The following is a 12,749-nucleotide window of genomic DNA, read 5'->3' as shown; positions in this document are numbered from 1 at the left end:
GACGGCAGTTGGGAGGCCCGGCTCCTGAACAGTAGGGACCAGCTGCTGGGAGAGAATGGTCTTCTGGAACATGGGAGGATGTCAAGACAGGCAGCCCAGGACTAAGAGAGCCTTCCCGGGCCAAGATTCAGGCTGGAACCCACCCTGGCCTGGGGCTGAGAGTCCCGGGGCCCCAGTCACAAGCCTGTGACTTCATCCCATTCCCATTCTCCCGCAGGCTCCCACCCCCGTCGGCTCCCACCTTACCCCCGACCCCTGCCTGCACCCCCTCCCAGCTGAAATGTACCCTGGCAACATCAGGGTTCTAGGTCCTGGACCAGATTCTTATCAGCTTTTTTTTTTTTTTTAATCCTGCTGACTTTTTTCCTTCCTTTTTTTCTCTCTCTCTCTCTCTCTCTCTCTGTACTTACTGATCCCAAACAAGGAAAAAGTCTATTAATCCTAAACCCAGAGAAGATTGGAGATAGGGCCGAAAGGGCTTGTCAGGACAGAGCCACGCGGGCATTATCTCCTGGGAAGGTGACCACGTCACCAGCGGGAGGAGGAAGGGGAACAAAGGATGCGAAACAAAGAGTCAGCTGCCCCAGGAAGCAAACGTGATCCTGATCCGTGATCCGTCCATCTGGGAGTGGGAATCCGGGGAGGGTGGGAAACAATGACGGTGGTCACTCCCCCGCCCCTGCCAGCCCGTCTCCATTCTCAAAGCACTTTCCTGTGCAGGCAGGGATGGGGTTTCATCTCCTCTGGGGCCACAGACACTTGGGCCCTCGCCTGGAGTAGCCCACAGTCAGGGACAGTACCAGGGTGAGAGCCAGGCCCATCCAACATGGGGACATCTATTTGGAACAGTGGCACTCAGCAGGGCAGCCCTCCAGGGACCTTAGGCAAGTTCTTTAACCTTTCTCTGCTTCCACCCCCCACCTCCCACCTCCCCACCATAAAAAAGACACAATAATTGTCAGAATCTTCCAGGGTCATGGTGCAAATTTTTGGAGATTATCTGTATGAAGATCCTGAGTGTTAGTCTTACCATGAATAAATCATTATTATTACACCTTCATCCAAAGTTCAGGAAAAGAGTCTGTTCCACCATCCTCTTTGCAAGAAGGACAGGATTTGGGGGTGGAGCAGGGGGACGCCGTCTTCAAGGACAATACAACAGTTAAGCAGTGTGTCAACACTGATGTAACCGAAAGCGTTTGGGTCTGTGCGTTGACTGTCATCCATTCTGTGAGCAGACCTACCCCCCAGCAAACCCACAGGACTGTTCCCAGGAGCCCCCCGGAACCCAGCTGCGTGTTTCAGCCCCCTCCAGGCCCACTCAGCACTGGCAGAATCAGAATCCCAAGAGGGGAGGCCCAGGCACCCGCATTTTTCATGTGGAGACACTGGGCCACATCAAATTCCTGCCCAAGCTCCAGCAGGCTGCTGGGTGATAGCTGGGTGCTGGATCCTCCAGGAGGAGAATCTAGGCTCCTGTCCCACAACATTCTCCCTCGATAGGTCATCCCTGGCTTGTCCGTAAATCTGCCAGCTGCTTCCCAAACAAGTCCGAAACCTGTGGCTTCCCATGTCCCGAGGAAGGCAAGGCCAAGGGCTCTCACCCGCTGGAGAGCTGTTTCTGTTTCCTCCTTTCCACTGCCTCCGTTCCTCTCCCCTAGTTTGCACCACGCTGGGGCTGTGCTGGGTTCCTTGGATGTGCCCCTGTTTACCTGCTGTCCCGTGAGTCTCCCTCATGCAGAGGGCTGCTGCGCTGTGTCCAGCCAGGTCTGAACTCCCCAAGGTCAGAGACGGAGTCTTCAGGTTAACGGGCACCTTCATGCACGATGTCTGGGAGAAAGCACTGGACAGACGGGAACTCTGTTTCTGTTCACCTAGGAGTCTGGGGCTGTTACTATCCCATTTTACAAATGAGGAGACTGAGGCACAGAGCACTTGAGGGACTTGCCCAGTAAACACCGGGTTTGAGAACCTGGTTCTTAAGCCTGCACGGCACCTCCTCCACGTGCGGTGTTCCACCCTTGAGCCTCAGTCCCCTGGAAAAGCGGCAATTTGGGGGTTAAAAAAGAAAAGGATGGTCTAACAGCAGATGGCTTGTTTGCTGTGTATTAGCAACTTGAAATCATGACACTTAGACTCCAAGTTACTGATTTACAGAAAAACATCAAGAGAGGCGGCTCGGTACAGTGGGGGGAGACGCTGAATTAGGAGACTGCAGTGCTGAGGTTTCTAAACTATTATTATTATAAAAATAACACATGCACATGGTAAAAAGTGCATGGGGGGGTGTACAATGAAGTGTGATTCTCCCTTCCGCTCGAGACCCCATCCCACTTGCCAGAAGGAGCGGTTTCCTGTGTATTCTTCCAGAAATATGTCAAGTACAGACAGGCACACGCAAACACACCCAAAGACACACAGACACTTTCTGTTGTGGAAATTGACACAGACGTCCCACGCTGCCGTGCACCCTGATTTCTGCCTTGGCTGAGCACTGCGGCCCTTTCCAGACCCACACTCACGAGGACTCACTTATTCTATTTAGTCACTGTGTAGTATTCTGTTATCCAGGCACTCACTAATTCACGTAGCCAGGCCCCCGCGGAGAGGCATTTCGACTGTTCCTAGTTTTGCGTTTTATTACAAACCACACACAATAGATACCTTTGTGCATATGCATTGCACACATGTATGATTCCACCTGCACAATGAATTCTCACAAGTGAAATTATTCCTGAGCATTCTACATTTTGATTGATATTTCCTTCCAAAGAGATTGTATCAAGTTAAGTTCTCATTAAATCTTTTTTTTTTTTTTTTTGGATTCTGGTTTTTCCCACCGTTCTAACATAGTGCATAATCAGAAAATACTTAATATTTGTCAAGATTTGCGTTTCAATTCCTGCCCTAATACTAACTAGCCATAAGGTCTTAAACAAGTCACTCTGCAGCCTGGGCCTCAGTCTCCTCACCTACAAACTTGAAGGCTGGACTAGCTGATCCATAAGCATCCTTTTAGCTCTGCCTGCCTGTGATTTTAAGCATCTGTCACGCACTTGCTGTGTGTTAAAACTGTCTGGGACCCATGAATTCTCCTAGCCCAGAGGAACTTCAAACCCAGTTGGGGAGTGAGTGGAACACACCCAGAGAAGATTTAAGGAGCAACTTGGGACATTCTGAAACCAAGTGCAAATTTGCGCGGTTTAGTCTACGGGCTTGAAGAAGGTCACAGAGAGTGATCAAAGGGGCCTTGGCTGGGGCGGTTCCTTGAAGGAGGCAGAACTTGCACGGAAGGGGCAGGAAAATGCACAGAGGTGGTCGGTTGTACATGACAATAGGAAGCATTTCATCCCACACCCACCGGGAGCCTGGAAAGCCAGCCAGTGTTCTCCCTCTCCCCCAGGCACCCCACAGTCTTGTTTCTTTTCTCACCATGGGCTGCAACCCAGTGAAACATCAGGTTTGTCTCCGAGCATGGTTTGATGTTCCAGTTCAGTGGGGATCCATTCCCATCCCAGCAGTTTCACTAAGTACTGTGTTCTTTGTGGAGACATCACTTTGGTGTACTGTTCTGGAAAAAAAAATGACTATATATAAACCTTGATTAATCGAAATTCTCAGAAAATGGAGGATCGTAATTAATTCTGTTTTCTGAGTAATGAGAGGGTAAAAAAAAAAAGGATTTTTGGCAGGCTTGTGCGCCTCTCCCTCTTGGGTCAGCCCCAAGGGGAGGGTGACCCTTCTCTGGTGCGGGACTCGCACCCACGGCTTCCGCAGGTAAGGCTTTCGGTAGCCAGGGAGTCGCAGTTTGGACCGATGGTGATGAGCTGATGTCAGGGAGCTCAGGGGTCATTTTTTGGCATTTGGTCAGCTCGACAAAACACAGGGCTTGCTGTTTTCTTCTTATTATTATTATTGTGTTTATTTGTGGGCAATTTGGCTCATGCTCCTGAGAAATGGGAGGGGGCATTGGGAAGACCTTTGCAGTGGGCTGAGGAGTCTGCTAAATTGATGTTATGTTATTTGGGACTTACATTCCTTAATAGCATTAGCTACGGTTTGTTACAGCAGGAGAGGCTGCTCACCTTGTAGACGAAGAAACCGAGGCCCAGAGAAGCTGGTTCCAGAGAACCAGGTGGTGACCACACCCTGCAAATTGGGCTCTTTCATGACATTTAGGTTGCAGGACTCTCCCAAGGTCCCACACAGCCCACTAGGGATGGAACCGGGATTCAAACTATACCCACTTAGACACCAAAGCTTCTCCCCTGAGGTCCCTGGGGCCCTGGAACCTCCTTCTCCCTGGGCTTTGGAAACTGTTTGTCATGCAGGAAACCTTAAAGCCTGTATTTTAAAAGGCACGTGACACAACCCAGAGGCAGGCTGTGGGTGTGAAACTGCTTTCAATGGTCCAACTGAAAAAGTTAGTCTGAAAGAATCATCCTGCTTTTCATGCAAGTGGCTACCCACCCCCAAGTTACCCACCTCCCAAGTGCTGAGGCCAGAGGAGGCTCAAAAGTCCAGAACTTTTCCTACGGGTCATAGGCAGACTGACGGCCAGGCAAAGGCCAGTCACCTCCCCAGACGGACTATTCTTCCTCCATGAAGGGGTGCTTGTGAGTTGAAATAAAATGTACCTCTAACACCCTTAAAGGCTGCCTCACACTGAGGCCAGGAATAGTCCTAGCCCTGACCCTGCTATCTGCGGTCTGGCCCTGCAATGTTTCTCTGCCGCTGTTCCTCCAAAGGTAAAAAGAAGATACGGTCATTTCCACTGCACCTGCCTCCCAGAGCTGCCAGGATAACTGAGGTTAGTGGTACTCAAATTTGGTGCTCTTCAGAGTGTCCTGGAGGGCCTGTTAAACACTGAAAGCCAGGCCTTTCTCCAGAGTGTCTGATTCAATCAGGCCCAAGAATTTGCATTTCTAATAGATCCCCAGGTGATGCCCACCCTGAGGGTCTGGGACCACACTCAGAACAGTGAACGTGGGAATTCGTGAAAGGGAGTGCTATTACTGTTTTCAATTTTGTAAAATGCAGGCTCCTTTTTTTTTTTAAGAGGAAAAAGTACCACTTAACTCCTTCCAACACCGTATCTGATCAATTTAAACCATCATGAATGCTGTTGGTTTGTCTAAGAACCTATGGAAGTTTCAGGAAATATTCCAGGTTGGTCAACCAATCAGCAAATGAACCCAACACCTCAACCCCGCACCCCTCTCTCCACCCGCAAGAATGGTCAGCTCAAGAAGGGAATTGTTCAGTATTGGCTCAAGTCCACAATGTGTCTGCTCCCTCACCTCCATCTGCACAAAGCTGGTCACCGATACACAGAACCCACACCCATCCAAGCACCTAACATCGCTCCCACTCCCCTCCACACGCTCCAGAAACCCAGCTGCCGAGGGCTCTGTCTGTTACGAGCACAGTGGGGTCCCCGTCCAGTTGTGGGGGTCCTCTCCTAACATGGAGCTATTGTCTGAGTTAGAAGGGACAAATTAAAAAGGTATTGGGTTCCCAGAAGTCACTGACTCCCAAACCAGAAGGGCCTGTCGTGGGTTCCTATTGGTGAAGACATGTTAATGGGCAGGAGAGCTGAACAGAGGGACGGCCACCGTCCCAGCCGGGCTGCGGCAGGACCAGCCCCGGCGGTGCTCAAAACACAGTGGGAAACGCGAAGCAGGAGCCACCCTGTGGCCGCTCAGGAGGAAGGGAAAGGCAGGGGAAAAACGGCAGAAGGGTAGTCCGAAGAGCAAGAGGCACCTAGAAAAGAGGAGAGGTTTACAACAAAGAGAAAAAGGGGGCGGGCCAGCTGCGAGAGAAAGGTGGGGGGGGGGGGGAGCTGGAGAGCGAGGGGCTCCACGGAGAGGACGGGAGTTGCGGACAAACAGCGCCAGCCGGCCGCGGGATTGGGCGCGCGAGGCTCCGAGCGCCCCCGCGCCGGCTCGGGCCCACCGGGTCTCCCCCGCCCGCCGGTGAGGTCACTGACATTGACCGCCGGGGCCGCGGGGAGCGCAGTGCGGGACGCCGCTCGGCGCCCCCAGGGGGCGATGCCCGGCGTGGGGAGCCCCGTCTTTTCTCCGCTCCCTCCCGCCTCCCTGCCTTTAATGGCTCGGTAACTGATTGGCCCCGCGTCCTATTTTCACCGCGGGCGGCCGGCGCCAGAGGTCGGCTAATATCAATATTTCCCGCGGCTGCTCCGCGGTGTAGATCCTCCTGCTCCAGGCTGCCCCGCCGGCCGCGGAGAATTTACCTTTGGTTTAACAAGAAGTGGGAGCTGAGTCAGGGATTAGGGCTTGTCGAGTCAAGTCAACACAAATAAAAAAAAAAAATGGGGGGGTGGGTGGAGGAGAAGGGGAGAGACATTCGTCAACGCGAGGAGAGCAATCACGACAGCCTGGGGTTAATTGTGGGAAGGAGGAGGGAGGAGGAGGGAGGAGGAGGCAGAGAGAGGCAGGGAAAAGAAGAGATGAATGAGGAGGCAGGAAGAAAAGGATTTTAAAAGGTGTGGAATCCGTATTCCTGGGGTTCAAATTCGAAGCCATTTTCAATCTTCCCACCCAACCTGTCACCCCCCCGGCCACCGACACAGGGACCACAGGCACCCCTCAGCCTGATCCATTTCCTTACCCCTCCCTCCACCATGATACTATCTGGTCCCACTTTCTCTTCAACCAGATGTGACTCATTTGAGGTACCAACATTATGGAGGTATCGCTGTATGCCAGGCACTGTGCCCAGTGATCATCAAATATTAGCTCATTTAACCTTCTCAACAGCCCCAGAAGACAGTCTCTGTGAGTTCTGGACAGGGTCTGTCTCCTCCCCCCTCCTCCCTCTCCTCACCCACCCCCCAGCCCCACCACCCCCCCATCCACAGCACCCAGCACAGCCTCAGTAACTCAGCCAGTAAGCATCTTATGAAAAATGGAACACATGGACAAACAAATGACAGTAATGTGTAGGATGGAGGTTGTGGACACTCAGCGAGCTGGAGTGAGTTACCCAAAGCCACACACTCTTTCCCCTCTACCACACCTCCTGCCGTCTTCACCTCTTGTTGCCTGATTAATTGTAGATGATTGATCGGTGGTTCTGTATTAAAGACAGTGTAGAGACTCAAGTTTCACACTGGGATGAAGAACCAGAAGGGACTGATGGCAAGAGACTCTGTGAGGCAAAGGGGGAGCCAAGAAAGCCCTTTGGGTAGGATTGCCCCCAGTAGTCCATGGGGTCTTGCCATCTACCCAGGACCCATTTTGCTTGCAGCCTAAGCTGCAGGAGTCAGCACCATATGATGGGCCCGAACTTCCCAGAACCAAGCTGGGCAGGTGCCTGCTAACAGCTCTTCCAGCAGTGGTACTCCCCCAGCAAGCCTGTCTCCCCAGCCTGGGTCACCAAACTTCTTGCCTTTGTTGGGACTGCCAGTGTGCAGTGCAGGATCCCAGAGCTGGGGGGTAGCCCAGTGATGGGGACATGCAGCCAGCACAAGTGGTAAACAACGGGACGTCCTCCAGGGCACCACCTGCTCCTGGACCCAAAAGAGACCCAGAGGAGCATTAGAGAGGATCCAGGTCAACTCTCACCTTTCCGTTCGCAAGATGCCCGACAACTGAACCTCTTAAGACTTCTCCAGATCCCCGAGGTCCCACATCTATTCCAACTCTGATCCAGAGTACCGGAGGGTCCAAACCTGCACAGCTGCACATGTGCCCGGCCACGTGGTGAGCTCAGGGAATCAGAAAGAGGAAGCAGTCCCCACCCGCCACGTTCTCAGTCTAGCTGTGGAAATCAAATCTGTCCACTGCCAAATAATGACAGAACAATACAAGGAGGTGACAAAGGGTGTCATTCCATGGTTCTTCACACTGGAAATCCTGCAGTTTGGAGACAGAAGCGCTCCATGTGGCTGGACTGATGTGGGATGGTTTTGTGAAGGATGGTGGACAGGAAAGGGGTGAATGCAGTGCCAGAACCTTGGGGAGGATCAAACTGATGGATTCAACCTGGCAAACTGGATGTCTCCCCACAAGGTGGGCTCAGAGAGGCTGGAAGAAGCCAGTGATCAGAAATGTGGCCCTGGTAGGCTTTGCTGCCCTGTCAGCAGATGGACAGTGAGGATGGGACCACTAAGATGGCCTGGAGTGCTCTCAAACAAACAATCCTGCTCCTGTTGAAAATTCCTCTGCACCCACCCACCCAAAGGGATGGGGGCAGCAGCATCTTGGTGCCTGAGTGTCCACAGGACCCCTTCCCCTGGGTCAACCTCAACACACACGCACACATACACACGCACAATTATCTAGCCGGACCTGGCAGAGTCTCAGCAGAGAGGTGACTAGATTTTCCCCATCTCAGCTCCACCTGGCTCCTGGGCTGGGGCTGGAGGCACGGAGCTGTGTGGTTCCTGGCATCTTAGAGCTCACTTCTGGCACAGGCCAGAAGCAGAGAAGAATCTGAGCTGGTCAGCCTGCCAAGTGGCAAGGGAAGGGATTTAGGGACACGAAGGATTGCAGGGGTCAGAGGAAGTGGGGCTCATTTAGAAAACAATCTAAGAGCTGCCCTTTACTGAGGCATCACTGTGTGTGCTGGGCACCTGGCTTCTGTGATCTCAGTCAGTCCTCACATTTCCACCAGGAGGGAGGTACCATTTCTCCTCTCCAATTACAGACACAGAAACAGGCGTTTCTTAACAAGGAGGTTAAGAGCAGAGGTTACTGGCAGAGATGGGGTTTGACTCCAGGGCTGCCAACTCAGGAGCCCCAACTCTTAAACTCCCCGAGTGCTGAGTGATGACAGCCTGCTGTAACCTGGGGGTGGGGGTGGGTAGAGAGGACATCAAAAGTCCCTCTGCGACTTAAGAAAAATAAAGAGGGGAGCTGGATGTTCCTGTGCTCCAGAGAGACGTGAGATGGCGTCCCCTGCTCTCTGCGACTGTCAGTCCTCAAGCCCTCCTGCCTGCTTGGCAGGATGAAGGACAGGCTTTCTCAGACAGACAGGAGAGGTCAGGGTCACCGCCGGCAAAGACGCACCCCGCGCTGCTCCTGCCGCCTAGACGGGCGCTCTGATCGTCCGCTGGAGATGTCGCGCGGCAGACAGGCAGGCTGTGATCTTCAGAGAGCTGCGGTGCATCTGTGATGACATGTAGGCATCAAGATTTGCATATTTATTATAGATAAGCTGTCAAAATGTATGTTGTCAATTTCACCTTATACTCCAGATTTAATGGTGCGCGTAAAGGACAGAAAATCTTTAATATTAATATTAATATGATTTTAGATTATAAGACCGCATTGTAGATATCAATCAGCCAACCCTTAAGGACATGTCACTCAAGTTGATATAGTTTATAGAAAATTAATGTAATCCATCCTGTATGATCTATTACAGGGGGCATGAAAAGAGAGAAGATCATGTGTGTGCTGGGGGCGGGGGCTGGGGGGCCATTATTACGTCCCACTGTTTTCCATAAGTGCTAATTTGTGTTCGTGCCTGAGACGTCAGAGGGCAGAATCTGCATATTTTAGGCTTGGCAGGGACCTCGGAGATTAGCCTTGCCATTGGCTCCATGTTGCTGTGAGGAAACGGAGGACCAGCTGGGGGAATGATGGGGCCACAATCACTCAGTTGGTGGCAGAGATGAGCTAGAACCCAGGCTTTGTGAAGGCCTTGCCTCTCTGCCCACTCTGCGTGATGCACCCCAGGGCTCCAGAAGCTGGAGAGGGTTGTCAGCCGAGGCCCCAGGGCTCCCTGGTACACTCCCATTTCCCCCTCATCCCTAATCGCGAGAGGCTGCCTGGGCAGAGGGCTCCTTCATCCCTTTCAAAGGATCCCAGGAGCCCCCTGGTCCTTCGAATGGCTCCTCCTGCATGACAAGGGGCCTGATGGGCCGTGGCAGTGTGATTGCAGAAGTGCCAGAAAAGCCCCCAAGCCCCTGCTGCTGGCCCACCTGCCTTCCAGCCCCCGAGGCCCTGGCGTTGACACTCTACTCGCTCAAATCCTGGGCTGACCATCTGTGAGGGGCATGGCAGCATGATGGGGACCTAGTGACACCAAGAAACGTATGATGTCATAAGACTGTTCCCTCCGGGTGGGACGGGAGCATCCCAAACACATCTTAGGATCTGGGCTGAAGCCTCAGCCCTCACCTGTGTTGGTTCAGTAGCACTAGGCAAGCCCCAACCATTTTGAAATGGGCTTTTGGGTTCCAGGGAGCTGGCCAGGCTAGATGGAGCTGAACAGAGAGCACCTCTGTGTTCTCACGTCCGATTATGCCCCCTGGCTACCCACACCCAGCTTGCTTCAACTACATGGGGGAAAAAACAAAGACTGTTGCTCTCCACCATCTGGGTCAACAGGTAACCCAGAGGCCTCCTGGACCAGAGAAATGCCTGTTCTCTTAAATGCTTGGCTGTAACACACTGGCCTACCAAACTGCCCCTCTCTGAGCCTTCTTTTCTACACCCATAAAATATCCTCTAAGAGACACCCAAGTACTCTGGGGTGGTTTCTGCACTGCTGGCTTTGTGCAAGGACCCAGGATGTGGGCAGAGACAGGGAGCTGTTCCTGGGAGCTTGGGCCAGGGGGAAAGGCAGCCTGTTCCTCTGGGGTCAGGCCCAGCCAACCACAGTGGCTAATTTGGGTGCCCAGGGTTTGCAGGGAGAGAATACAGACCTGGGAGGATGAAGGATGGTTTCCCTAATCTGCAGGCCTGCCACTTGGTCCTTGGGGACCACAAGCCCTCTAGAAGCCCTAGACTTACCCAAGGGGATGGGAGCAGTAGCATCTTGGTGCCTGAGTGTCCACAGGCCCCTCTGCCCCTGGGTTCTCCCAGCTCCTCAACAGAAGGACACCTGGTCTCCACCAGTCGGCCAGCCCAGGACTCTGCCTCCCTTACTTCGGTCCCCAGTTCCTGCTCAAGGCCTCCTGGCTGGCACTCCCTCTCGGGGACAAGAATCAGGAAAGTCCTGGCCGGGGTAGTTCATGACCACTGGAGCTTACATACATCCACACTTCTTATCTGCAGTAAGACAAGGCCTGGCAGGGCTCCATAATCACAGAAGCGCAGAGGGCGGGCGAGGCCCAGGCCAGTGCGGGGGGATGCTTGTGGCCGGGGCTTCTCAGCAACTCCTAATGGACCCGGGCAAACAGATGCGCGCCGGGCAGCCACAGCTCTGGGCCTCTTGTTTACATACCGCTGCAGACTCGGGACCACCTGAAGCATTTTTCATTCTGTTCAAACTACACGAGCCTCCTCGGGTACTTTCGTGTGCGTGCGTCTGGACAATGGCAAAATGCTGATAGGAGAGTTTCTTTTTTTTTCTTTATTAATCTTTCACCAAACGAAGCCTCTAAGAAAGATGACCCACAGAACGGGGGAGGAAGGAACAAACAAAGCCAGACAAAATGAGGAGGGCACGCTGGCCCTGAGCATGCTTCTTTCTTCCGGGAAATGCTGCGAGTCCGGAGGGGGTTTCAATCCAGGAGGGAGAGTGTGGCCATCCCTGACCCTGCGGGCTCAGAAACCCACCACCTCACCCTCCCCATCTCTTCTCCCCAGTCACTGTTCTGTTAAAGGTTTAAAGCTGGGCAGGCGGGGACAAACCCAAGTGTCCAGGAAGAAAGGAAAAGCAGGTGGGATCTAAGGGGCACCCCTCCCCCGCCCCCATCCCCATGGCCAGACCCTTAGAGGCTGCTGGATCCTCTGCGGGATCTCAGCACCTCCAGGTAGAATCAACAAGAGACCGGTCTTGGTTCCATCCGACTTCAGGATTCTTAACCTGATGCTCTCAATCCCCTGTGGGAGGGAGGATTCATGATCAGTTTCCAGGGATCCGATGCCCCCTCCCCGAAATTATATGCAAAATGGCATGCACGTCTGTGTGCCTACACGTGTGGATGCGTCCATGTGTGCGCCTGCGCGGGGGCGTTTTCTAGGAGAATGTCTTCCATGTCCATCAGACTCTCCGAGGGCAAGGGTGCCTCTGACGCATTCAGAAACCGCTGGGCTGCCCCTCAAACTGCTTGGCTGTGGAGTCAGGGCCTCGTGAGGCAGTGGGCTGCCCAGCAGTACAAGTGTGCAAGCTAAGGTCCTGAACTTAGTAAATCAAACTCCAACCCAGACAAGATCGCCTGGGGCTGGCAGGGTAGGGGGGCTCTCCAGGCCCCAGCAGCCACCAGGGGTCAGGGGGCTCCCTGCCCTGAAAGGGCGGCCATGAGGGCAACTCAGCTGGCTGTGGCTCTGAACACGTGGGTTCTCAGCATCTCTGGTCCTCCATCCCCTGCTGCCTGCCCGGAGATTGCTTTCTCTCCCTGACCCTGTCTGTTTATTTCTGTGTCACCAATATCTGTTTTTATGTATTCTCGGGCCCCCTTTCCTGTGTTTCCTCCATTAATACTTCTCGTTCAGGGGAGGATAAACAGGGCCATAATCACGCCTTAAAGCGAGCCACGGGCTGCGTGTCGCTTATTGCCCAGGGGTCTGCTAATTGGAATTTATAAAGTTCAATAAAAACTATAATCCAATAAGGCCTGAAACTCTTCTTCATTTATCTTAGGGGTAACATTCTGCCTGCCCGCCCACCCGCCTGCCTGCCTGCCTGCCAGCCAGCAGTGGGAGGCCAGGGAGCAGCCAGCTAAAGGGCCTTCCCGAGGGGCCACCAAGTCCCTGAGAGTGGCTAGCACTGAATCCAGAGCTGGACGGCCAGATGAGGGAGAGTGGAGGGCCCCAGCAGCCTCCCCCACAGCC

The 12,749-nt window shown here is 53.4% G+C and overlaps 1 protein-coding gene across 49 annotated transcripts in view; it reads left to right on the top strand.

Moving 5' to 3' along the window:
- Nucleotides 1-12,749, top strand: part of CELF4 (CUGBP Elav-like family member 4) — a 288,167-nt gene that overhangs the window by 33,932 nt on the left and 241,486 nt on the right. The gene's annotated exons all lie outside the window — the stretch shown is intronic.

This window comes from Camelus ferus, chromosome 24 (genome assembly GCF_009834535.1).
Source record: "Camelus ferus isolate YT-003-E chromosome 24, BCGSAC_Cfer_1.0, whole genome shotgun sequence".
In the NCBI taxonomy this organism is placed as follows: Eukaryota; Metazoa; Chordata; class Mammalia; order Artiodactyla; family Camelidae; genus Camelus; species Camelus ferus.
The sequence above is the reverse complement of the archived record's forward strand: the minus strand, read 5'-3'. Positions and strand labels throughout refer to the sequence as shown.